This window comes from Taudactylus pleione, unplaced genomic scaffold (genome assembly GCF_031769625.1).
Source record: "Taudactylus pleione unplaced genomic scaffold, aTauple2 ptg000312l, whole genome shotgun sequence".
Classification (NCBI taxonomy): Eukaryota; Metazoa; Chordata; class Amphibia; order Anura; family Myobatrachidae; genus Taudactylus; species Taudactylus pleione.
The window spans coordinates 2,302,246-2,328,177 of record NW_028284713.1 but is presented as its reverse complement, the minus strand read 5'-3'; the positions used below and the strand labels follow the sequence as shown (position 1 = coordinate 2,328,177).

The 25,932-nt window shown below is 46.1% G+C and overlaps 1 protein-coding gene across 9 annotated transcripts in view; it reads right to left on the bottom strand.

Moving 5' to 3' along the window:
* LOC148510717 (protocadherin-11 X-linked-like) overlaps positions 1-25,932 on the bottom strand; it is a 1,446,380-nt gene that overhangs the window by 950,453 nt on the left and 469,995 nt on the right. The window lies entirely within an intron of this gene.

The window sequence follows — 25,932 nt, the reverse complement described above, 5'->3', positions numbered from 1 at the left end:
AGGACATCATCGGCTCCTGTTGCATTGGGTGGCTACACTGCCAGGACACCACAACTGTACATGAATTGCCATCAGGGCAGGCATTGCAGGACAATTACACTGTAATGGGATATCTGTATGTGAGTGGACGGTTTAGTAATAATACTTCGCTTTATTTCCAGAGGAAAAGATTAGAATTTAGACACTGCAGAATGAAGATTTATACTGCCAGGAAAATCTGGATATAAGGAGATGGCTGACATGAGATATACACAGGTCGACAGCAGAGCCCCTTAACCTTTCCCAGCCCAGGACCCAGATTTGTTTTGCGAGTCAGCTTCAGGGCTTGTGGTCGGTTTTGAATTAATAATGCATTTCTCTTTACTGATTTCACTGCTGGCTATCAGCTACGGATATTATATTGATTCCAATAGGACTGCTAAGAAATTAGTAACTTGTGTGGAACAATATAAAAACCTGACAATACAGCTCCTGGTGCACAACAAAAAAAATAAAAACACATTGGTTCGCTCAGGTAAAAGGAAAGACATTTAATAGTAACTTTGTAGTTGTACATTTTTAATGTCGCTAATAAATAATAGATCCCCTACAAGGTACCAGTGAAGACATTGGCCACTAAGGGATATTCCAGAGTCATAATATGTCAGAGACCACAGCGCGTCTCGGAAGGTCCATAAAAAGTTACCTTCAGAATCTCAATTGATGGGGACACTCCTGTCATTTTGAGACCCATCAACTTAGACCAGAGGTTCCCAAACTCTGGGCCTGATTCAGACCCGGTGGCAAGCGCTGAACGCTCGCAACCGGGTCGATGTTTGCCCACTGGGCATGAGCACAACGGAGCCGGCTCCATCGTGCGCATTGCGCGAGACCCGGCTAGGGACGGGTGCTCTGTCGCTCCGGGTCTCGCACCAAAGGGGCCGAGCTGTCGATGGTGAGTGACAGCTCGCCCCGTTTGGTGGGCGGGCCGGGGGTTGGCCGGCCAAACGGAGGCGTTCCCACCGGACCGCTTGCCATTAAGGGGCGGCCCCACTGATATCACCAGTGATGTCAGTGGGAGAGATTTCGGCTCTGTTAGAGCCAAAAGCTCTCTGGGGCTTGTGGCCACAAGACCCTACCACAAGGGTCTCGTCGCAAGCCCAATGGTCGCGATGGTCTTGACTATCGCGACCATCAACCTGGACGCTCGCTATAGCTGTGGGTGGTTGCCCACAGCAATGCGAGCGGCCAGGAGGCCGCTCCAAAAAAAAAACCGCCCTGATTCAGAGCAAGCGCTCTTTCAGAGCGTCAGTCTCTGAATCAGGCCCTCTGTCCTCAAGGCACCCTAACTGTTCAGGTTTTAAGGATGACCATGCTTAGGCACAGGTGACTTAATTAGTACCTCAGAGGTCTATTTACTAAGCCTTGGCTGGAGATAAAAGAACCATCCAATCTGCTCCTAACTGCCATGTAACAGGCTGTGTTTGAAAAATTACAGTTAAGAGCTGGTTTAACCAACTGTGCTCCACTATGGATATCCTTAAAACCTGGACTGTTAGGGTGCCTTGGGGACAGAGTTGGGTTAAGGCCCCCACACACTGTACCATTTTTTTTAAACAACATGGCCGTATTTGACAGATTGGATCGGCATATAGTTTAAAAAGTGCAGTGTGGGGGCATTAACAATGCGCGCTCCCGCTGTCGTTGATCTTTTGAACATGCATAAAGATCTCGACCTGTCTTCCATGATTTGGCACACATCATTCCATGTACACGCACGATGAATGATTTCATGGATTGCAGTCGTTAATCCATCTATATCGTATGTACAATCGTTCCGTGTGTGTGCACAATATCGCTTGTCCGGGAGTGTTCAGGAGTTCAAGGGAAACCGCTAACGAGATTCGATCGTTACCTACATCGTACAGTGTGTGGGGGCCTTTAGACTATTTACGGACGTCTTGCGAGTATGGATCAAGAATACGGAAGCACAAATAAGTATGGTTAATCGGCTAATAAAACAAAAGGGTGAGTCAGAGAGGTCTCGTCCAGAAAGCGCTTTTTGCTCTTTGATAATGAAGTCCCCAAGTGTAGTGACACAAATCCAATGAATTCAGCAAGATGCGAGTATAGGAACATTAGGCCTGATCCTGATCGTAAGCGCTATGCGCTCACGAGCGTGTCAATGTTAGGCCACTGCGCATGCCGGAGCTGGCTCTGACATGCGCATGCACAAGGCCCGGCTAGCGGCGGCCGCTCCATCACTCCGCGTCTCGCACCAAAAGGGGGCGGCTGTCGATTTTGATCGACAGCTCGCACCGTTTTGGAGGCATGGCGTGGGGGTGGCTTCACAAACGGAGGCGTTCCCATGCGAACGCCTGCCGTTTGAGGGCGGCCCCACTGACATCACCGGTGATGTCAGTGGGAGAGCTTCCGGCTCTATTAGAGCCAGAAGCTCTCTGGGGCTTGCGGCCACGAGACCCTTCCACAAGGGTCTTGTCGCAAGCCCGATGGTCGCAATCATCACCTGGCCGCTCGCAATAGCTGTGGGTGGTCACCCACAGCTATGCGAGCAGCCAGGAGGCCGCTCCAATAAAAAAAAACGAAAAAAAAAACGCCCTGATTCAGAGAGAGCGCTCTTTCAGAGCGTCCGGCTCTGAATCAGGGCCATTATACATGAGGTGGTTTGCTGGTCAGCAATGCACCAAAAGCTACAAGTGTCTGTAATTTAGGCCCAAGGTGTGCCGCAGCAGCATTACTTTAATCAACAGGACATGTGGCCCTTTCACTACAAATATAAACAGGATTTTTTTATTTTTTTTGAAGCATTGATGGCTAATTATTAGCGCAGCATGTGACAGTAGGCTTTATGTATATAATCTCATCTGCACAATAAAGACACACTGAACTAGAAGTGTTTTAGCAAAATCAGGGCAGCAATTACACTACGGGGTGAGAGTGTTTTTCACCCCACAGAACAATCGCACGCTCACAATGTAAAGCATTAGAAGGAGAACAAGTATTTATCTGTAGATGTGGGCACTTTGTATTGTAGGATAAAAATAGCTGGAACTGTAAGTACATGACAATTATGATACAAGCAGTGACCTGTAAAAGGCAATACACTCCTTTATTCCATTTAAATAGTTTTATTTTTAATGTGATGCCCATTTAGCTTCTTGACCCAAATAATGACTTTGCTATGGCAACCTGTGGGCTCTAAGCTGCTGCAGAACTACAAGGCCCAACATAAAAGTGCCAGCCAGAGGTTCGGGGTCTAGGGGCTATGATAACAGGCTTTATCAGCTACTGATCATTTCATATCTGTCTAAAACCAGGGCAGATAGGAACGTCTCTGGGACATGGACGGTAGCTGAAATGCCAAAGCTGCGATTAGCAGATGTGGCATATAGGCCACATGAAATAATCAACTGCTCATTATACATCAGATCATTTCCAGAGCCAGGACTACACATTGCAGTATCAACACCAGTGCACACACAATTCCCTACAGTTATATACACACACACACACAATTCCCTATAGTTATACACACACACACCTGTGGTGACTCAAACTATGAATAGCCCATTTTTTTAACCACTGGTGCTGGTTTATTGATCGATAGCAGGTACAGCCGCACTCACTGTTACATGTAAACTGTTAATGAGGCGGAACTTGAGCAGAGCAAGGTTTCGCACAGCTCACCAGCCGGTGAGTGTATGCCGTTAGTGGAAAGCAGTGCAGGATGCTGGAACCGCTTTAAATGCAGGTATTAAGGGCCTGATTCTGACCCACTCGCGAGCGCTGTACGCTCACAAGCGGGTCGATGGTGCCTAAGTGCGCATGCGCACGACGGAGGGAGCTCCGTCGTGTGCATGCGCGAGACCCGGCGAGCGACGGGGAATCCGTCGCTCGGGTTCTCGCTCCAAAGGGTGGCGTGCTGTCGATGGTGAGTGACAGCACGCCCCCTTTGGTGGGCGTGCCGGGGGCGTGGCTGCCAGATGGAGGCGTTCCCATGGGAACTCCTACCGTCTGAAGCCGGCCCCACTGACATCAGTAGTGATGTCAGTGGGAGTGATTTTGGCTCTGATAGAGCCAAAATCACTCCAGGACTTGCGGCAGCGAGACCCTACCGCAGGGTCTCGTCGCAAGCCCGATGGTAGCGATGGTCTTGACCATCACGACCATCATCATGGACGCTCGCTATAGCTATGGGTGGTAGCCCACAGCTATGCGAGCGTCCATGAGGCCGCTCCAATGTTAGGTAGGGGGGCCCTGATTCGGAGCGAGCGCTCTGGTCAGAGCGTCCGGCTCTGAATCAGGCCCTAAGTTCTCTCATAGGAGCTAAGCAGGAAACTTATGTCTCCGACCATGTCACTCTTCACAGTACAGAGTAAAGATAAGATGGCCCTTGCACATGCTCAGTAGTGTCTTCAATGGCCATCTTCGAACAGGGCATGTAGCCTCCCGGGAGGGACAGGAAGACTGGAGTCTGTGCACCACTAGGCAAACGTATGTGGTTGCCTATGGTGCCACGGGCTAAGGGGATGTCAAACACTAAATGATTCACCCAATGTCTCTCATTCAGTATTACTTCTAAATGACTTGATCATGCCCATGTTATCTCCCACCTTGACTACTGCAGCCTCCTTTTCTCTGGTTTTTGCTTCTACCACCTCTACCCCAAGACTTCTCCCCTGCTATTTACATCCTCCTGCACTCACTTCCCCATCCTACTCTATGCAGACGGCCTGGATTATTTCAGACGTTGCCTATGAAATGCACCTGTTCATTAAAAAGAGTTCCCAGTCCCCCAACCCTAATCTGCAAACGTCATATTTACTATCGCAGGGCGGGATTCAGAGATGGATGCAGTTTCCGTGTTGCCACAATAGAGCAATATATTGCTTCTGTGCATTTACACAAAGTCTGAGAAGTCCTTCCTGCGTATACCCAAACCCAAGTGTCCTATGGCGATCACAAGTGCGTACATAATTGCTAACACTTGAGAAGGGGGTTTGCTAACCCTGGGCGTTTTAAAAAGGTGGAGATTGGGATGTGAGCTAAAGTGATTGCAAAAAGGGGCCGTTTCATGGGTGTGTTATGGGAGCGCCACAGGCGTGTCTGGGAATAGCGCTGCGTTCCCAATCACAAAACCACAGCTTCAGAGCCCATGTTTAGTTGGACTAGAAGAGAGTACATAACATAGGCACTAAGTTACTGCAAACACCAATGGTGCGACCGATGTTGTGTAGCTGTTGGGGTGTTCGCAAACTGAATCGCAAATGCACAGCTCACGCAGCCTGAAAGTGGAGGTCTCACCGCTCGTACGCTCCATCGTACCGTCCCACACAGAGGGAAGGCTGAGATCAGCATTTGCATATCCCCGCACCCGCTACTGTGAGAGGTTGAGAGTGCGGCTGCATTACTAACCATCCCTAAATCAGGCCCACGGTGCGGAACACTTAGCATTCCTCAGAAAGGCGGAACTCAAATAGTGTGTGACAGGAACTTTGCTTCTCTGCAACATCCCCTGTTCTGCTGCAACAACCTACTTGCATTAAATTGCAACATAATTGCATTAAACTCTAAAAAAGAATAGAGCATTTTATAGGGGAGTAGTAACAGCAACTTCTTACAAAAAGTGACTTCAAGATAATACGTATCATACAAATGCATATTACATAATGTGTCCCTAAACCCGTGCACTATTGCAAAGTAACAAACACTGGCCCTCATTCAGAGCCGCTCGTTAGCGGCAGTACGCTCGTTCCGAGCGATGTTTGCACATCTGCGCATGCGTACGCTTTTTAGTACGCATGCGCGAACCAGTCAGTGCGGCCGAAAATCGTTTGTACGCTATATAGCGAGTGCCTGCTATTTTGAGTGACAGAATGAGGCGTATGTGGGTGGTGGGAAGGTGCTTGAAAATGGGGAGTGGAGATCCGATCGCAGGCGTGCTTAAAGGTCAAAACGGGCGTTTTATGGGTGTGTATATTTAAAACAGCAGCGTCAATGACCACGTCACTGGGTTATTTTAGAGCCAGAACTGCTCGCAAATTTGTGGTAGCAAACACCAACCACAAGAATAGCGAGCAGTTCATACGCTGGTCGATGTACTCGATTAATCTAATAAATAGCGGACATGACGTATGGTGCGAGCGGCCAGGGGGCGTTTTTAACAAATAAACGAGCGTATGTTTTGCTCGTTCGTTCAGGCTTAGAGGTGTGAACAGACTGCAATGTGCGTACGGATCATTTGAATAGCCACCCCTTGTTTTTAAACGAACGACCGCAAATAGCGAACGGCTCTGAATGAGGGCCACTATTTAATAAGACATAATTCTTATAGGCCTCAGAAGTCTTCCCCGTATCTTCTCCTTCCATAAGACGCGTTTCCAAAACAACTGTTTTACTTCAACGGATCCTTGACATTATAATTTTTTTTTTTAATACATATATCTATATATCTATATCTATCTCTATATATATATAAAAGACCGAACAACCTGTCTAGAAAGTGCATCCTAAAAACAAACTGTATTATTATTACTACACAGTCACAAACAACATTTCCATGGGAACAAATCTTTAACAGCTCCGTCAAATGTAAACCGCGTTAATTGTAACAAATTATTTCCATTTACTCTTAATAGATTTAAATGTCAAAAAAATATCACTGTACAATGGGTGAAAACAAGACAGATTAGTACAAGGACATCACGGGATGGAAGAAACATTACAATTTACAAGAATCAAGATGGTAAAAACGCTCTTGGTCTAATGAGGGACTTACTCTTTGTTTAATCAATAATTGCATCTGCCGTGTCCTCGGTAATATAGAAGGGCTTCACAAAACATATTACATCAACATGTTCTATCTATCCCCTCAGTTGTCAGAGTAGTTCTCTTATTTATAATGATCACTTGCAGACTTTTGTAATAAACAAACAAACAAACAAACACTCTGTGAAAATGTTCTGACGACACTAAGGGGCCTATATCAGTTTTCGCAGGATAGCCACAAATATTTAGTATCCCCCAGATGTATTATGGAGGGATCGCAGTAGACGGTCTGTAGACCATGCATGGTCTCTTCATTCCGAGCACATTGCAGGGACAGGCAGCTCGTTTCGGAGGCCATCTCCCTGCTGGTGCAATTTCATACATCCCGGCATACATATCACATCATGCAATGCGATCATGGATGCGAATATCACACCCAGAATGCTTTTCAAATTGATAAATAGGCCCCATAGAGAGAGGCTCACAATTATTCCACTGTGGCTCCCCAATTGGCTCATCGAAACTGGTTCTAACGTTTGAACATTTTTGACAAATCCTATAGAACTATAGATTGTAGTGAAGTTCAAGCACAGAGGGAACAAGTTCAAAAGAGTTTGTTCATGTTCCAGCTTAATGGCGACACAGTGTTGTATTTTTAATTGGTTTCCATGTGAACGGTGAACTTCAAACTCATAAAGTAAGGTTCTTTGCTTGTGTGTAATTGGGTAGATGTTATATTTTTTAGGAGTTTTTCAAAGGAACATATTACAGTTTCCTTTAATGTCTTAAAGAACAACAGCCCCTATGCATGTGTTTATAACCATTAACATGAGCTCAAATTTCTCTGTTCGAGCACAGGCGACAGCAGCAGGTGAACCAGAGGGAAACAATCCTACATCTTTACCTTCAGAGTTTGGTTTTTCGTGTTTCCAGGCCTGACCCAACCCTACAACACTGCAGCATAAATTCACTGTTCATGCCCTGACTCTATTCAACAAATGTAATATTACAAGTACTGTGCGCCCTGGAATTGCACCGAATGGTGAAACTTGAGAATTGTAACTCCGCAACTTCTGCAAAACAGCCAGTTCTGCCGCACAGTGTACCATGAAATTGTGCCACAAATCTGCTCATCTCCAGTGGTGCCCAGATATTGTATATTGAGGTTATGGGGTCTATTTACTAAGCAGTGTTAGCAGACAGAGGGAAAAGTGATAAGGTGCCAGCCAATCAGCTCCTAACTGTCATCTCACAGCTGTGTTTGAAAAATGACAGTTGGGAGCTGATTGGCTGGCACCTTATCACTTTCTTATCACTTTTCACTCTGTCTCCTAACACTGCTTAGTAAATAGACCTGTTAATCTCTAAAAGCACCAGTTTTCATGGGTTAACCACAAATATTAAGTTTCCCTTGGATGTATGAAGGAGGGATCGCAGCAGGTATCATTCCCGCTGGCAGCCGATGCTGCCAAATTTACCAACATCTGGAATGCGATGCATTCCGGATATTGGCTAACGCCATCTAAACTAAAGATATTGGTCCCCGCAGCTAACCTGAAGATGGCGTTAGCCGCTGTAGCCTATGGGCATAATTAGCCGGCAATGGTGGCTCCCCAGCAATGGTGGCCGTGCCTGTACAGTCAGTGTGACTGCGCACGTGCAGCAGCCCCAGCACCTCTCGGGCACATCGCAGGGACGGGCTCCGTGACCCCGCATGTGCCGGATGATCCATCTGGGCGCCATGATATGAGCGCATATATTGCAATGAGATTATGGGCGGAAATATCATACCCAGATAGCATTGCAATCATTAATAAATGGGGATCTAAGCGTCTCCCGTGCAAATGGCGACCAGCGAAGTCAAAGAGGATTTTTTGTGCTGCATAAATAAGGCTCATTGTGCGGCTGGGAGCAGAATTCTATAGAAAAGTTTTACCTTTAAAAAGAATGATTACACTGACATCAGGATACTGCTTAATTCAGCTGAGCTTCCTCTCATACTTTCCAAGCCCATTCCGTCATTTTAATAAATATATGTATACATTTAGAAAAGCGTAATCCTGTTTAAATAAATTAAAATATGTTTGTGTTCAATGAACTTTAAAATCATTTCTCTGCAATCTATTGCTAGGCAACCTGAAGGCATCCTTGGGAATGCGCAGGCAACATACATATATTAAACGGATGGGCTGAACAAACAGTGTATTGTAAATTTCAGGCGCTGGAACAAACAAACATGAAATCCCTCATTAGTTCTCATAACAAGCAGCCAGGTACTGTGCATGTATATACTGACCAGATCATATATACCAGGAGCAACGTACGGCACGTAATCTGATAGAGCCAGCATATATATATATATATATATTATATATATATATATATATATATATATATATATATATATATTAGGGGTGAGCGGGTTCGGATTTCTGAAATCCGAACCCCCCCGAGCCCCCCCGATCCGAGTCCGATCCGAATCAGGCTCGACTTTTCCCGCCTGACTCGGATCTGAAATCGAGGCAAAACGTCATCATCCCGCCTTCCGAGTCTCGCGGGTTTTGGATCCTATATAAGGTACCCACGTCGGCGCCATTTTCTCACTCGGCTGTGGACAGTGAAGAGGGAGGGTGGGAGTTAGGGCTGTGTAGTGTAGTGTAGTGTAGTGCTGCTGTTGTCCACTACTTCAAAGTCCATAGGGGCTGGCTGTTTTGTGCTGTGCTGCTGTTGTTAATAGGGGCTGTGTCCACTACTTCAAAGTCCATAGGGGCTGGCTGGACGGTGTTGTGCAGTCAGTTCTCCATAGGGGCTGTGTCCACTCCAAAGTCCTGTGCAGTGTCCCAGTCCTAAAGAGGTGCTGTAGTGTTGTCCAGGGGGTGCTCTGTCCATCAGGGGTGCTCCCCCCAAGTGCTAAAAAAATAATATATTTTCTGTGTTTGTGAATTGTGTGCACAGTAGCCGCACGTGCATCAACAAAGTAGTGCCAAGCGTGCGCCTGTGTCATAAGTAAAGGGCCGGCTGGCTTGACCGTTAAGGGTGCTGTAACCCCCGAAAGTACACTCCAGTCCAAACCAAAAAAAAAATTATTTTCTGTGTTTGTGAATTGTGTGCGCAGTAGCCGCACGTGCATCAACAAAGTAGTGCCAAGCGTGCGCCTGTGTCATAAGTAAAGGGCCGGCTGCCTTGACCGTTAAGGGTGCTGTAACCCCCGAAAGTACACTCCAGTCCAAACCAAAAAAAAAATTATTTTCTGTGTTTGTGAATTGTGTGCGCAGTAGCCGCACGTGCATCAACAAAGTAGTGCCAAGCGTGCGCCTGTGTCATAAGTAAAGGGCCGGCTGGCTTGACCGTTAAAGGGTGCTGTAACCCCCAAAGTACACTCCAGTCCAAACCAAAAAAAAAATTATTTTCTGTGTTTGTGAATTGTGTGCGCAGTAGCCGCATGTGCATCAACAAAGTAGTGCCAAGCGTGCACCTGTGTCATAAGTAAAGGGCCAGCTGGCTTGACCGTTAAAGGGTGCTGTAACCCCCAAAGTACACTCCAGTCCAAACCAAAAAAAAAATTATTTTCTGTGTTTGTGAATTGTGTGCGCAGTAGCCGCACGTGCATCAACAAAGTAGTGCCAAGCGTGCGCCTGTGTCATAAGTAAAGGGCCGGCTGGCTTGACCGTTAAAGGGTGCTGTAACCCCCGAAAGTACACTCCAGTCCAAACCAAAAAAAAATAATTTTCTGTGTTTGTGAATTGTGTGCGCAGTAGCCGCACGTGCATCAACAAAGTAGTGCCAAGCGTGCGCCTGTGTCATAAGTAAAGGGCTGGCTGGCTTGACCGTTAAAGGGTGCTGTAACCCCCGAAAGTACACTCCAGTCCAAACCAAAAAAAAATTATTTTCTGTGTTTGTGAATTGTGTGCGCAGTAGCCGCACGTGCATCAACAAAGTAGTGCCAAGCGTGCGCCTGTGTCATAAGTAAAGGGCCGGCTGGCTTGACCGTTAAAGGGTGCTGTAACCCCCAAAGTACACTCCAGTCCAAACCAAAAAAAAATTTATTTTCTGTGTTTGTGAATTGTGTGCGCAGTAGCCGCACGTGCATCAACAAAGTAGTGCCAAGCGTGCGCCTGTGTCATAAGTAAAGGGCCGGCTGGCTTGACCGTTAAAGGGTGCTGTAACCCACAAAGTACACTCCAGTCCAAACCAAAAAAAAAATTATTTTCTGTGTTTAGCCGCACGTATATATCAAATCGATATAACATAAATGGAGGACCAAACTTTCTCCGATAAAAATAATATAGAGAAAGATCAAGAACCACTTCCTCCTAGTGCTGAAGCTGCTGCCACTAGTCATGACATAGACGATAACATGCCATCAACGTCGTCTGCCAAGGCCGATGCCCAATGTCATAGTAGAGGGCACATACAATCCCAAATGGCAAAGTTCAGGAAAATGACCTTGAAAAAGACATTTAAATCAGCTGAAGAGAAACGTAAACTTGCCAATATGCCATTTACGACACGGAGTGGCAAGGAACGGCTAAGGTCGATCCCTAGTATGTTCATGACTAGTGGTTCAGCTTCACATGACGATGGAAGCCCTCCTCCCACTAAAAAAATCAAAAGAGTTAAGCTGGCAAAAGCACAGCGAAGAACTGTGCTTTCTAAGAAGATATCACAAATCCCCAAGGAGAGTCCAAGTGTGGTGGTGGTTGCGATGCCTGACCTTCCCAGCACTGGACGGGAAGAGGTGGCTCTTTCCACCATTTGCACGCCCCCTGCAAGTGCTGAAAGGAGCACCCACAGTCCACTTGCTGATATGCAAATTGAAGATGTCACTGTTGAAGTACAACAGGATGAGGATACTGGTGTAGCTGGCGCTGAGGAGGAAGTTGGCGAGGAGGATTCTGATGGTGATGTGGTTTGTTTAAATCAGGCTCCGGGGGAGACAGTTGTTGTCCGTGGGATGAAAAAGCCCATCACGGTCATGCCTGGGCAGAAGACCAAACATTCCACCTCTTTGGTCTGGCAATATTTCTATCCAAATCCGGACAACAACTGTCTTGCCATATGTACCATATGTAAAGGTGAAATAAGTAGGGGTAGGGACGTCAACCACCTAGGAACATCCTCCCTTATACGGCACCTGCAGCGCGTTCATAAAAAGTTACTGTCAAGTTCAGAAACTTTGGCTAAGACCGTAAGCAGTCCAGGGACACCTAAATCCCGTTGTCCTGTTGTATCCAAGCACCTGCAAACCACACCGTCAACTCCCTCCTCGTCAATTTCCTCCTTAGTCAGGATCGGAAGTAGTCCTGCAGGCCATGTCACTGGCATGACTGACTCTCCTATCCGGGATTCCTCTGGAGGATCCTGCATTGCTACGCCTACTGCTGCCGCTGCTGCTGTTGCTGCTGCTGGGAGTCGTTCATCATCCCAGAGAGGAAGTAGGAACACCCCTACTTTTACTAAACAATTGACCCTCCAACAGTCCTTAGCGAGGAGGATGAAGTACGACAGCAGTCATCCTGAAGCAAAACGTATAACTGAGGCCTTGACTGCTATGTTGGTGTTAGACGTGCGTCCGGTATCCGCCATTAGTGCAGTGGGATTTAGACAATTGATGGAGGTAGTGTGTCCCCGGTTCCAAATCCCGTCTAGATTCCACTTCACTAGGCAGGCGATACCGAGACTGTACAGAAACGTCAGAAAAAGTGTCCTCAGTGTCCTGAAAAATGCCGTTGTACACAATGTCCATTTAACCACGGACATGTGGACAAGTGGAACAGGGCAGACTAAGGACTATATGACTGTGACAGCCCACTGGGTAGATGTATCACCTTACGCAGCAACAGCAGCAGCGTCACCAGTAGCAGCATCTCAGAAACGCCAGCTCGTTACAAGGCAGGCTACGCTGTGTATCACCGGTTTCAGTAAGAGGCACACCGCCGACAACCTCTTAGAGAAACTGAGGGAAATCATCGCCCAGTGGCTTACCCCACTTAGACTCTCCTGGGGATTTGTGATATCTGACAACGCCACCAATATTGTGCGGGCATTACATCTGGGCAAATTCCAGCACGTCCCATGTTTTGCTCACACAATAAACTTGGTGGTGCAGAATTTTCTGAAAAGCGACAGGGGCGTGCAGGAGACGCTTTGGGTGGCCCGAAAAATTTCTGGCCACTTTCGCCATTCAGCGACTGCGTGCCGAAGACTGGAGCGCCAGCAAACACTCTTGAACCTGCCCCGCCATCACCTGAAGCAAGAGGTTGTGACGCGGTGGAACTCAACCCTCTATATGCTTCAGAGGATGGAGGAGCAGCAAAAGGCCATACAAGCCTATACATCCACCTATGACATAGGCAAAGGAGGGGGTATGCACCTGACTCAAGCGCAGTGGAGAATGATTTCTGTGTTGTGCAAGGTTCTCCAGCCCTTCGAACTTGCCACACGTGAAGTCAGTTCAGACACAGCCAGCTTGAGTCAGGTCATTCCCCTCATCAGGCTTTTGCAGAAGCAGCTGGAGAAAGTGAAGGAGGAGCTAAGACGGAGCGATTCCGCTCGGCATGTGGGACTTGTGGATGAAGCCCTTCATTCGCTTTGCCAGGATTCCAGGGTGGTCAATCTGTTGAAATCAGACCACTACATTTTGGCCACCGTGCTTGATCCTAGGTTTAAAGCCTATGTGGTGTCTCTCTTTCCGGCCGACACAAGCCTGCAGAGGTGCAAAGACCTGCTGGTGAACACACTGTCAGCTGAAGCGGAACGTGACACGTCAACGGCTCCTTCTTCATTTTCTCACGCAACTGGGGCTGCCAGGAAAAAACTTAGGTATCCTAAGCAACCTGCTGGCGGTGATGCAGGGCAGGCAGGACCAAGTTTGGACATCTGGTCCGGACTGAAGGACCTGGCAACAATTTCTGACATGTCTACTGTCACTGCATATGATACTGTCACCATTGACAGAATGGTGGAGGATTACATCGGTGACAGCATCCAAGTAGGCATGTCAGACAGTCCATACCTGTACTGGCAGGAAAAAGAGGCAATTTGGAGGCCCCTGTACAAGCTGGCTCTATTTTACCTGAGTTGCCCCCCCTCCAGTGTGTACTCCGAAAGAGTGTTTAGTGCAGCCGGGAACCTTGTCAGCGAAAGGCGTAGGAGGTTGCTTCCACAGAATGTGGAGAAGATGATGTTCATCAAAATGAATTATCAGCTCTTCCAGGGAGACCAGCCTCCAGAAGGTACAGAGGGACCTGTGGTGGTGGATTCAAGTGGGGACGAGTTAATACTTTGTGAGGATGAGGATGTACACACTGAAGAGGGTGAGGAATCGGTGGATGAGGAGGATGAGGATGACATCTTGCCTCCGTAGAGCCAGTTTGTGCAGGGACACATTAATTGCCAGCTTGTTTTGTGGGGGCCCAAACGAACCAATCATTTCAGCCACAGTTGTGTGGCAGACCCTGGCGCTGAAATGATTGATTTGTTAAAGTGTGCATGTCCTGTTTATACAACATAAGGGTGGGTGGGAGGGCCCAAGGACAATTCCATCTTGCACTTCTTTTTTTTCTTTGCATTATGTACAGTTTGGGGCCTAGTTTTTCTAACTGCCATCCTGTCTGCCACTGCAGTGTCACTCCTAGATGGGTCACGTGTTTGTGCCGCCCACTCGTGTCGCTTAGCATAGTCATCCAGCTACCTCGGTGCAACCTTTTGGACATGAAAACACTATTGTGAGGTGTGAGGTGTTCAGAATAGACTGGAAATGAGTGGAAATTAAGGTTATTGAGGTTAATAATAGCATAGGAGCAGAGAAACCAACAAATTCTGTGATTTTAGCTGTTTTTATGCTTTTTAAAAAAAAAATACAGATCCAAAACACAAAACCCAGAACCCAAAACACGGAAGGGTGGTTTTGGCAAAACCAATCCAGATCCAAAACACGAAGAAAGATCCAGATCCAAAACACGAAAAGTGGCCGGTGCACACCCCTAATATATATATATATATATATATATATATATATATATATATATATATATATATATATATATATATATATATACATACACACACACATATATATATATTTACACACATATATGTGCACACACACACGCAGGTCGCGGTGTCAGGGCCACAGTCACATATGAACATACATGTGCATGTATTTGACATGAAGATAAATAGGAGAGATCATACAAAGCAAATCAGACAGTTAGTGTACACACGGCCAAATGGGATTGTTGTCTGTCCACATTCACCAGCCAACGCAACAAAAACGATCCTGGTCATATTTTCTAATGGGAATGTATGGTGCTAAGAATCATTAAATACATTTGTTAATATATTGTTACATTGTATTAGGGAAGCAGAAGCGGCTCATGAAAACACTAGTATGCATACCCTTTACATCCATTACTGTGCAAGCTGGCAGCCAAGAGATCACTGCAGAGTACGTACAACACTCAGTACTAGGTAAGTACAGTATAAGGGAAAATTGTACATTACTGAGGTGTTATAGTTGGGATAATTTCCATAAAAGAATACTATACTTTTCTCTGACCATGCGTTTAATACATACGGTAAATGTCCACCACTGGGATCATACAGCATGAAAGTAGGGAAGCGGTATGAAATACCGCCGGCCGCATGGCCGGGAGTTCGAATCCCAGCAGAGGCAGCCCGACAGCGCTGGAAATCCCGATCGTCCGTAGGCGAGTACTTACTAACCTAACCCCCCTATCCCTAACACTTCCTTAGGGGTGCCTAACCCTAACCTCCCCCCTGTGCCTAACCCTAACCCGCCTTCCCCCTAGCCTAACCCTAACCTCCCGGGGGGGTGCCTAACCCTAAGTCCCCTCCAGGAGCCCTAAACCTAACCCTCCCCCCCCACGGCTGTCCGCTCGCGGCGCCCGGCATCCCTTCATTTGGGATGCCGGACGCCGGTCTGCCGGCGTCGGAAAAATAACAGGCGTCTAAATTTAGATGCCTGTCATTTAACCCTCGCCGGGATAAAGCATTCGGGAAGCCGGCTGTCAGACTTATGTCAGCCGGCTTCCCGATTGCATCCCTGAAAGTAGCAGCTATCAAACAGACATGGACACATTTGTTGGTACCCGAACAGCTCATCGGAACAAAACTTCATCCTTCCTGCAAACTGATGGAATGAAAAGCTGCTGTCCAATGTATACCTGCCTGCCTTTTCTAGGTAATAGAATAAAGCAAAGAAACTGTGAAAACAAATTAAAAATATTGCTTATTCTCTAAAGATAGTTTAAAATGGCCTGGACAGATTTGTTGGTACACTTTTCAGAAAGGAAATTAAAGACAAACATGTTAAAAGGTAAAGGCTATAAGACCATCTCCCAGCAGCTTCATGGAACTGGAGCCAACCTCCTGGGACTTGGGTGCAAATATGGAAAAATCGACCCCAGATTAAACATAAGGATGGCGAGAATGATTGAAAAAAAAAGTCAAAACTTCCAAAGAGATAAAAGCTGAACTCCAAGGCACGTCTGATCGCACCATCCGAAGCTTTATGAGCTACATTGGGCTCCAAGGAAGACGACCCAGAAGGACTACACTTTGGGGAAAAAAGAAAAGCCAGACTGGAATTTGCTAAACCGCACATTGACATGGCACAATGCTTCTGGGAGAATATCCCTTGGACAGATGAGTTAAGACTGGAGACTTTTTTAGTATAGGGCAAAGGTTCCCAAGCACGGCCCTCAAGTCACCCTAACATTTCAGATTTTAAAGGATATCCATGTTGACCACATAATGCTAAACAGGAGACGAGCAGCTTACAAATGAATGGACTTGCCAGTTTCTAGGTACTGGGCAGGGGCACAGAGAGAGGGTACTTTTTACCTGGGCCAGACGTGTTGGAGGGGGCCGGGTCAGCTGCTGAGGGGGACCGTGCTTTTCTAAAAAAATTTCAAAGTGGGCATAGGCCATGCCTCCCTCAATTGGTCATGTTCCCTAGTGCTCGCAGGTCCAGCTCGCCCTCAGCCAGACATTAAATGGGAGGTGTGCCATACGGGCATGCCCCCAAATAGCATAATTTAGAGGGTTTGACCTATGGTAATTAGGCCATGCCCCCTTTCGGACACGCGCATCAATACTGTGCGCACGTTGCAGGGGTGTCGGATTACATTGGCTGTACAGGGCACCGCTCCTCCTCAAGCCGGCCCTGGTACTTGGGCCCCATACCAGGGTGAGGGGTAAGGGTTAATGGAGGTGCCAATTTCCTGGGCCCCGGGCAAGACATGGAGGTGGAAGTAAGCCAATCCTCCACTCCCCTCCTCATGTGGCACATATACATTTTAAAAGTGGATCTTATTCGGAGTGTGCTGTGCCATTCTACATTTAACATAACAGGGTTCACCAGGTATCTCAACGGCCCTGACCAGGATGTGATAGCATGAGCTTTTTGTGCTCTTACCAGGCTGTTCCAGGATTTATGTACGGAGATAGTCAATTGTCAGTGGGACAATGTTATTACCAGGACAGCCTCTGATCGTACGTGCAGTCTGGTGTTTTGCCGCATTAAACAAATACAGGGCTGGATTCAGGGTCACATTTATCAATGATATTTATCACAAGCTTTAACACCTGTTGCGTATGATAAATGGTGCTCCAACCAATCAGCTGCCAAATGTCATCTGTTCAAAAAAAGATAGTTGGGAGCTGATGGGCTTGATCACCATTTATCATACCCAACAAGTTTTATAACTCCTAGGGTATTATAAAACTCGTTGATAATGGGCTGATGCTGTCGCTGTGAACGTGTACACAATGCTCACATAAAAAAGTTTTCAGAAAGACCCAAAATTGCCAAATGCACTTTTTGAGGAAGCTATTTGTACAGAACATTATCTTGTATTTAAATGTACGTAACAAAGCAGAAGACGTTCTCTAACCACTTGAAGTATCACCTTTAAACTACTTTTGTTAGGTTTAATTTCGTCTTATCTAGTGTACGGGCTCCCTCCTTTCCGGAGGCTTTAATCTCTGCGGCATTTGTGTCAGTACGCTGCAAAATTACACCTAAAAAAGCCCCTTTGAATCCTGCAAATTCATCAGTCTGGGAGTCAGGGAAACTCCCCTGTCCATGTGCTAAGTGCAAGCTTAAACATTTTAAGACGGATATTTTTCAAAGCTGACTGAATTTAATCCTCCTGATGGTTTCATCAGGAGATTTCACAGCACAGGACGTGGGTTTTTCCGCAAAGGTTTTTTTTTATTTTATTTTTATTTTCCGCCAGCGTAAATCACTCTCACAAATGTCACAAAAAAATTCTGCGCCATACATCTTCCAGAAGGGGTTTTTGGTATTTACGAGATTACAAAGAGCACGGTCCATCGAGTGACTACTCAACCTTCTGCAGGGAAACCAATTTAGGACCATTATGGAGAAAATAACCAAGATTTAGCTTTCATCAGTTGCAATATCCAACACGCTCATTTATACTCGGTACAATGTCAGACTGCGAAATTACCATCATTTTTTACTACAGTTAAGAATGGGTGAGTGTTTTGGGGGGGTCACGAGTTGCCTTTTATTACGCTGCAGAACTTTGGAGTACTGAGCGCACACTGAACTGGACGGGTGTGTTCCTTATATAATTGCGCTATTCCATGCACAAACACACATACGTATATTATTAATAATATCTATGCTGGAAGCACAAGAGCACAGAGCGACACCGCAGGCAGGGTGTAGGAACTGCACGGGTTGTGACAGGTGCAGGATGCTAGAATGAACTCATATACATACATTATATACATTTACAAAGCTGTATAATTACAGTGCCGAGAATACTGGCAGTGTTATTACTGATCGAGCGGAGGAGAGTAGGCGGAGCTTCATCTGGCTTCAGGGGCTGATTGGACGAGAGCCATCTGTCCCCGCAGATTTTCCTTTTATAACGACATTCTCACATGGAGTTATGTTAAAGGTAAGAATTTTTATTTTTTTGTAACCTCTTCCGGCTACCTGAATAGCAGAAATCGTTATGCGCTGATTAGAGCGATGGATTGTTCTCCAAGTGCGATGTTGTAGGGGTCGAGCTTTATTGGAGAATAAAATTGCGCTCTCTTCTCCGTTAACCAGATTCTGCGTAGCTGGCATTGCTGCAATAAACTACAGGGATGTATTGAAAGCAGCTTTGCGCCCCCTGTATTGCCAAAACTGCAATTTTGGCTCTTTCGCAGCAAGTACTGCTGACAGGAGACTCGCAGTGTGTGAAGGTAACAAGCCCTTTGGTAATATATGTTGCTTAAATGTAGCAACCGCCACCATAGCCTTTATTTATACACACTAAACTACTATTGTGTTGCCGACCGTGGCAGCACCACTAACAGTTATTAAAATACTGGGAGACAATCGTCCCTTTCTCGGCAGAATATCTGACGAAGCATCTAACTGTGCTGAAACATTTATACAGAGAACTCCGAGGTCACCCTGAACAAAACCATTAGAAGCATATTATCCAAGTTGCACCAGAATATGTAAGTGCTTTTAATATATTATCAGATATACTGGAAACCAGACACGACATTTCTAAGCCAATCTTCAGTAATCAGGAAACTTTCTTCAGTTCAGGAAAGTTAAAGCTGCATTTTCCCTACAGAGGTTAATGTACCAAGTGGTTTAGTTAAATGTTGAGTGTGATGTGTTACTGTATTCCACATCCAGCCATGATGATAGGGGTCTGGAGTGTATAAAAGCTGGTGCAATCCATCAGAAGGGGTCTGGTGTCACTATGGTGGAGGCTATGCTTGCCGATATATAAATTTTCCTCCCCTGGGAGAAGCCGGGGGGAGGAGAAGCAGGTGGGCGAAGTTGGGGATGCGCATGTGTGGTCATCAGACCAGGCATGTGCGAGCGCCCATTGTAAATGTTGCAGAGTGCAGCAGTGTTGCACACATTCTGGCTGCCCATTCCGGGAGGGAGCAGCCAGATCGGCATAGCAGGGAGGTGTGGCTGGCACAAGGGGGTGGGGCCAGACAGCTTACCGTGCATCTATGGGTGGAGTGGGGGCGTGATCACATGATCACATCATTTTGGCTCCACCCTGCTACACAGTGGGGTTTCTCTTGTTAACCTGTTGGCAGGGGGGCGGAGGGGTCAGCAGCCGCCTGGAGGCTTGTCTACCTTTCCAGGGGGGCCGGGAGGTACACCCGATTTTCGGGAGGGTCCCGGCTAAATCGGGAGGTTAGGAAAGTATGAGGTGCAGCCGATAGGCTACAATGGCTAACAGAAGGTTTAATAATTGCAGGTACTTCAGAAAACGAGTGCCCACATCATCCCTCAAATATTTTATTCCAAAATATGTCCCATATCCAAAATTTATCTACCCTCACACACCACCACACAGCCAGTATACCTCCATATACCCTCACACACCACCACACAGCCAGTATACCTCCATATACCCTCACACATCACCACACAGCCAGTATACTTCCATATAATCTCACACACCACCACACAGCCAGTGTACCTCCATATACCCTCACACATCACCACACAGCCAGTATACTTCCATATACCCTCACACATCACCACACAGCCAATATACCTCCATATACCCTCACACACCACCACACAGCCAGTATACCTCCATATACCCTCACACACCACCACACAGCCAGTTTACCTCCATATACCCTCACACACCACAATACAGCCAGTATACCTCCATATACCCTCACACACCACAACACAGCCAGTATACCTCCATATACCCTCACACACCACCACACAGCCAGTATACCTCCATATACCCTCACACATCATCACACAGCCAGTATACCTCCATATACCCTCACACATCACCACACAGCCAATATACCTCCATATACCCTCACACACCACCACACAGCCAGTATACCTCCATATACCCTCACACACCACCACACAGCCAGTATACCTCCATATACCCTCACACATCATCACACAGCCAGTATACCTCCATATACCCTCACACATCATCACACAGCCAGTATACCTCCATATACCCTCACACACCACAACACAGCCAGTATACCTCCATATACCCTCACACACCACCACACAGCCAGTATACCTCCATATACCCTCACACACCACCACACAGCCAGTATACCTCCATATATCCTCACACAGCGAGTATACCTCCATATACCTTCACACACACCACCACACAGCCAGTATACCTCCATATATCCTCACACCACCACCCCACAGCCAGTATACCTCCATATACCCTCACACACCACCACACAGCCTTTATACACCACAACACAGCCAGTATACCTCCATATACCCTCACACATCATCACACAGCCAGTATACCTCCATATACCCTCACACATCATCACACAGCCAGTATACCTCCATATACCCTCACACATCATCACACAGCCAGTATACCTCCATATACCCTCACACATCATCACACAGCCAGTATACCTCCATATACCCTCACACACCACCACACAGCCAGTATACCTCCATATACCCTCACACATCATCACACAGCCAGTATACCTCCATATACCCTCACACACCACCACACAGCCAGTATACATCCATATACCCTCACACATCATCACACAGCCAGTATACCTCCATATACCCTCACACACCACAACACAGCCAGTATACCTCCATATACCCTCACACACCACCACACAGCCAGTATACCTCCATATACCCTCACACATCACCACACAGCCAGTATACCTCCATATATCCTCACACACCACCACACAGCCAGTATACCTCCATATACCCTCACACATCACCACACAGCCAGTATACCTCCATATATCCTCACACAGCCAGTATACCTCCATATACCTTCACACATCACCACACAGCCAGTATACCTCCATATACCCTCACACACCACCACACAGCCAGTATACCTCCATATACCCTCACACATCATCACACAGCCAGTATACCTCCATATACCCTCACACATCATCACACAGCCAGTATACCTCCATATACCCTCACAAACCACAGCCAGTATACCTCCATATACCCTCACACACCACCACACAGCCAGTATACCTCCATATACCCTCACACATCACAACACAGCCAGTATACCTCCATATACCCTCACACACCACCACACAGCCAGTATACCTCCATTATACCCTCACACACCACCACACAGCCAGTATACCTCCATATATCCTCACACAGCCAGTATACCTCCATATACCTTCACACACCACCACACAGCCAGTATACCTCCATATATCCTCACACCACCACACAGCCAGTATACCTCCATATACCCTCACACACCACCCCACAGCCAGTATACCTCCATATACCCTCACACACCACCACACAGCCTTTATACACCACAACACAGCCAGTTTACCTCCATATACCCTCACACAACACCACACAGCCAGTATACCTCCATATACCCTCACACATCATCACACAGCCAGTATACCTCCATATACCCTCACACATCATCACACAGCCAGTATACCTCCATATACCCTCACACACCACAACACAGCCAGTATACCTCCATATACCCTCCCACACCACCACACAGCCAGTATACCTCCATATACCCTCACACATCACCACACAGCTAGTATACATCCATATACCCTCACACACCACCACACAGCCAGTATACATCCATATACCCTCACACATCATCACACAGCCAGTATACCTCCATATACCCTCACACACCACAACACAGCCAGTATACCTCCATATACCCTCACACACCACCACACAGCCAGTATACCTCCATATACCCTCACACATCACCACACAGCCAGTATACCTCCATATATCCTCACACAGCCAGTATACCTCCATATACCTTCACACACCACCACACAGCCAGTATACCTCCATATATCCTCACACCACCACACAGCCATTATACCTCCATATACCCTCACACACCACCCCACAGCCAGTATACCTCCATATACCCTCACACACCACCACACAGCCTTTATACACCATCACACAGCCAGTATACCTCCATATACCCTCACACACCACCACACAGCCAGTATACCTCCATATACCCTCACACATCACCACACAGCCAGTATACCTCCATATATCCTCACACAGCCAGTATACCTCCATATACCTTCACACACCACCACACAGCCAGTATACCTCCATATATCCTCACACCACCACACAGCCAGTATACCTCCATATACCCTCACACACCTCCCCACAGCCAGTATACCTCCATATACCCTCACACACCACCACACAGCCTTTATACACCACCACACAGCCAGTATACCTCCATATACCCTCACACACCACAACACAGCCAGTATACCTCCATATACCCTCACACATCACCACACAGCCAGTATACCTCCATATATCCTCACACAGCCAGTATACCTCCATATACCCTCACACAGACAGTATACCACCATATACCCTCACACACCACCACACAGCCAGTATACCTCCATATATCCTCACACCACCACACAGCCAGTATACCTCCATATATCCTCACACACCACCACACAGCCAGTATACCTCCACATACCCTCACACACCACCACACAGCCTTTATACACCACCACACAGCCAGTATACCTCCATATACCCTCACACACCACCACACAGCCAGTATATCTCCATATACCCTCACACATCACCACACAGCCTTTATACCTCCATAATACCTCACACATCACCACACAGCCAGCATACCTCCATATACCCTCATATGGGGCGATGTGAAATCCTCATGCCACAGGTAACAAAGCCCTCACTGTGCTGTGCAGGTGGGGTCCTGGCTAAGTTTCGATGAGTCCCTAAGAAGCATGGACAGTAGTATTTATATTCCTTCACTGTGTCCCTCTCTTCTCAGCTCTATTTAAAATCATGGCTGTATAGGGCGCGGGAAGATGGTGACGCAAAGAACTGGGCCAGCTGGTCTCCTGCAATGAGACCGGTCTGCGGCAGAAGGACAAGTGTCCTTTAGGGGACCCAGCGCATATGTCCACTTTGCCATTAATCAGGCTCCGCTAATTAGAGCCTTTCAGGAACGGCACTAATTAACTCCATTTCCTTTGTGCCCTTAAAACAGCAAACACATTAATAAGGCGATCTCAGATTCAAATCAGCCTAAACAGTAAGTGAGCATTTCACATGCAGCAGAGGAAACATAGCTTTCGTTTCAACAAACATGTACACTTTACTTGGCACTGAACAGAGACAGATCTCCCTGCAGCCTTATCCGCAGGAAATGCACCAGACCAGACCTCGGCTCGCTCGCATACTATGTCACACTGTTTAGAGAGAAACCAGATATTTAGCCATGGAACTGGTTGTGATGCAGTCACTCAGCGCACAGTCACTTCTCTGAACGAGAGGTTGAATTTTTTACCAAATCACATGAATGCACTGTTGGTTACAACAACTCCCTGTTGTTTTCTCCTGCAGGAAAAAAAAAACAAAAAAAAAAAAACACTACCCTGTCGCTTAATCTGCCATATAAATTTGCTAAAACAAACGGGAAACAAGGTGACCTCCCTAGATGAGACTACAATGCATAAATGTTTTTTTTTTTTTTAAAGCAAAAAAACAGTTGATTTGTGAAATTTGACATTGACAAGGTCATGCCGCGATTCTTTCGGGCTAGCACCGAAGGTCTAATGGCACCAGTGGGGAAATAATCAAGCAATATGCAACGGAAATGAAGTTTCAATCACTCCTAATCAGTCTGATAAGAGTGTGGGGGGGGGGGGGGGAGAACAAAAATAAAACAAAAAATATATATGAATAAAAAAAATTAAAAAAACACAGGATTTCTCCGCTGTGTGAAAATTATATTGAGAAGCATTTATTCTCAATAGTAGTATGAAGGTGATGTTCATCAGCCGGCAGAAGCTGCGTAATAATTTAGGGCTTTGTTCTGCATACTAATTACAGTAATTAAAACAGACAAATAGTTGGGAGAATATTAGGTGGTAATGAAAAATTCTTTGTGTTCAAATTCTGGAGATAAAAAACAAAAACAAAAAAAAAAACATAATAAAAGTCACATAAGACTTACATAGTATAAAGAGTAATCTGTTATTTTATTTTTAAACATACTTGTCTGATTGGAAAAGGTATTAAAAAAAAAAAAAAAAAAAAAGAACCACAGTTGTATCAACAATAGATTCAGCTTGTGCCGGATTGTTTATTTCATCAAAATTCAAAGACGCACAAAACATAAAACAAAAGCAACATAAAACAAAAATATAGTGGAAACAGTATTATGAGCTCATTAAATCAAATATTTTATCGTAAATACATATTATGACATAGGGTAGTAGGGACTAACTGCCAGTATAAAAAAAATCCTGACTCTTTAATAATATAATTTTATCTTCTGTACAATCTTTTTTTTAATTATTTTATTTTTTTTAAAGGTGGTCAAATTTTCAATACACGTTTTCCCCTACTGTATATGCAGCAATCACAGTCACCAATGTAATTTATACCAGTGGTTCTCAAGCTCAACACTCAAGTTTTCTTAAGTTATGTTTTGAGGATTTCTGTCTGTGGAAGCAGGATGGATAATTACTTAACCAGCAAAATAGAAATCCACAAAACCTGACCTGTTGGTGGTACTTAAGGACTGGGGTTGGGAACCTCTGCCTTATAGAGTATGTGAGGTTTATATCTGCTCCTGTCTGGCCCGACTTATGTAACCACATATTATAGGGCAGGGGTTACCCTAACAATCAAGGTTTTAAGGATATCCATGCTTTTGCATATATCAGAGCATCCCCAAGCGCGGTCTTCAAGGCATCCCAACAGCTCAGGTTTTAGAGATATCCATGGATGAGCACAGGTGGTTAAATCAAATTGATTGAGGTACTAATTAAGTTACATGTGCTTAAGCATGGAGATCACGAAAACCTGGACTGTCAGAGTGCCTTGAGCACTGAGGCCCTGATTCAGAGCTCACTCTGAATCAGGGCCAGTCTTTTTTTTTTTTTTTTTTTAGAACGGCCTCTTGGCCGCTCGCATAGCTGTGGGTGACCACCCACAGCAATAGTGAGCGCCCATGAATATGGTCGCAATGGGCTTGCGACAAGACCCTTGTGGTAGGGTCTCATGGCTGCAAGCCCCAGAGAGCTTTCGGCTCACAG